The sequence below is a fragment of the Lampris incognitus genome, chromosome 5 (assembly GCF_029633865.1).
Source record: "Lampris incognitus isolate fLamInc1 chromosome 5, fLamInc1.hap2, whole genome shotgun sequence".
Classification (NCBI taxonomy): domain Eukaryota; kingdom Metazoa; phylum Chordata; class Actinopteri; order Lampriformes; family Lampridae; genus Lampris; species Lampris incognitus.
This window is the reverse complement of record NC_079215.1, coordinates 27,063,522-27,066,071: the sequence shown is the minus strand read 5'-3', so window position 1 is coordinate 27,066,071 and position 2,550 is coordinate 27,063,522.

Sequence of the window (2,550 nt, the reverse complement as noted above, 5' to 3'; positions counted from 1 at the left end):
CAGCGTTAAACCTGCTGCTAGCATGAACGGCGAGTTTTGTCGACGCTGTGGCCAAAGCACACAAAGTGGTCGAAGCAGCGTTGTTGTTAATGACAGTTTCGTGTCGGTGTCGCCGCTCACCACGCCGTCGACAGGAGTCACCGTTTCAAACATTCCGCCGTTCATTTCCGGTGTTTTTTTTTTGTCAAGAGAGCTGCCGAGACATGGAAAAGTAGTTTCATCGGTCAGGAAACTCGTCTGGCTGCAAATCGCCGCTGGTGCGACATGTAGTTTCACACAGACGACAGGTTCAAATGATCTTGAATCAAAAAGACGAAGACTTGGATGTAGCGTTCAGGGTGACGGTGGATGATTTTGATTAACTAATTTTTGTAAACTCTGGGACCTTGAAGTGCTTTGGCTGTGGAGGAGAGGGTCATTTGGTTTGGGCCTGTCCTGAGAAACACTCCTCTGAGGACAAAACGCAGAGTGAAGAAGCGAGAGGACACAAAGAGAGGCAGAACAGTGAAGAGACAACAGAAAAGGGACAGAGTCTAGATTACACTGACAAAACTGAACCACACAAACAGAGTGACAAGTCTAGAAAGGAATACATAAATGTTGAAAAAGAAGCACAGCGTGAACAGGCAATGGCATCAAACACTACAGGTAGAGCTGCAGAAGGCGTAGTGTGGAGCAGTGAGGAGGATTTGATGGAGGAAGAAAAAGTCTAAGGTTCCTGTGCTGAAGAGAAAGCAGGCAGCTAAAACGAGTGGCTCTCACGCCAAAAAGGACCAATAACAAGGGAGAGAAGCAGGCAGTACGAGGAACAACTGTCTGGGGATGAGTTGAGTATGGAGGAAGAGGAGGAGGAGGGGGACTGTGGTATAGACAGCCGGGTAGCTGTATTAAAGAAGCAGCAGCCAGAGGTACAAATGTCTGAAGATGAGTTTGAGGAGGATGGTGGTGTAGACAGCCAGACTCACACTTCCTCCCAGTTGTCAGGGGTAGCAAAGCAAGAGTACTACGATGCATGCCAAATTAAGAAATTCTTGCAACAAACAAAACATTTGAGAAATGTCCAACTTGAGGACTTCTTTGCAGACAAAGAATTGTTTCTGTACTCTGTTAAATCGCAGATGAGACACAAAGAAGAAAGGGGGCTACACTGATCAGGAGATGCACAGGTTAAGGAAAATAGTTCTGAAAATCAAACAAGAATTACAGCATGAAGAGTCAGAGGCAATATAAGACAAATCATGTCCCATCCTGGTTAATGGTCTTGATGATGTTTAAGATGAGTCTGGTTGATGAGTGTGTTGCACTGGGCGATCTTCCTCCTACTGCTGCTGGAGGAGCCACTGATACATGGAGCCAGGCTGGTTGTCTACGACTGGTGCCCTCCAGGATTTCCCAGAAACTGTTTTCCATCACGACCATCACCCCACAGCGCATAGTGGCTGCAGCAGGATTGGGACTCAACAACACCGAGGCCATAGCTCAGCTGCTCAACATGAGGTCTACATGCCACACAAGAGACTTTTTTTTACAGCTACGGAGTAAAAACTGAGAGAGCTGAGAATGATCAGAGCCTACAACAGGGGAGCAGAGCGTTCACACCCCAGAACTTGGGGTGGTAGTGTGCTTAGTGGGAGTTGGTGAAGATTTGGTTTTCTTCTTATTTTATTTATTTGTTATGTACATTGTGTAAACACAACATCCATTGCACGTTGTCCGTCTTGGGAGAGAGATTCCTCCTCGGTTGCTCTCCCTGAGGTTTCTTCCTATTTTTTCTCGCTGTTAAAGGTTTTTTTTTAGGGAGTTGTTCCTCATTCGATGCAAGGGTCTAAGGACAGGATTTTGTGTTGCTGCAAACCCCCTGAGGTGATTTTGTGTTTGTTATGTTGGGCTATTTTATTTTGAAATTTTGTTTTTTTTACAAATACTTGTTTAGACTACTCAATGTTTTTTGTTTTTCCCTGAAACTGTTTTTTGTATGAGCTGGATTGTAAAGAGATAATTGTGTTTGGGCATAAGCTGTTGGGCTGGAATGTGTTTGGAATAAATGTACCTTTTAAAAATAAAAAAAATCTCTGTCTCTCTCTGTGTTCAACCACAGAGGATGAGTTGTTTTTTGCTGCAGAGCTTGGATAAAAGGGGTCTTACCTGGTTTTTTGTATGTTTTGAGTTGTTGAATGATTGTTTTTGGGATTGTTAAAAGATGCACGTTGAGTGTTTGTAATTTGACAAACATTGTTTATATGTTTAAAAAGATTTCAAGTCTGTTTTTCGATAATTTTTTTGTTAAATAAAGACTTGTTTTAAAATTCAAAATTCAAATTCTCTCTCTCACTCACTCTCTCTCTCTCTCCCTCCCTCTTTCTGTAAATAATACATGCAACAGTGCAGCAACGGAAAGATCAGAACGAACAGCGTATCTGTCAACATGTATCTTTACCGGTGCAGTGTCAGCAGGTAACTGGAGTGGTTGTTGTCCTCTGGTGTGTGTTCACCATTGTGCTGAACTGATTGCTGGTCAGGGTTATTCGTCAATGTTAAACGTTATTGACT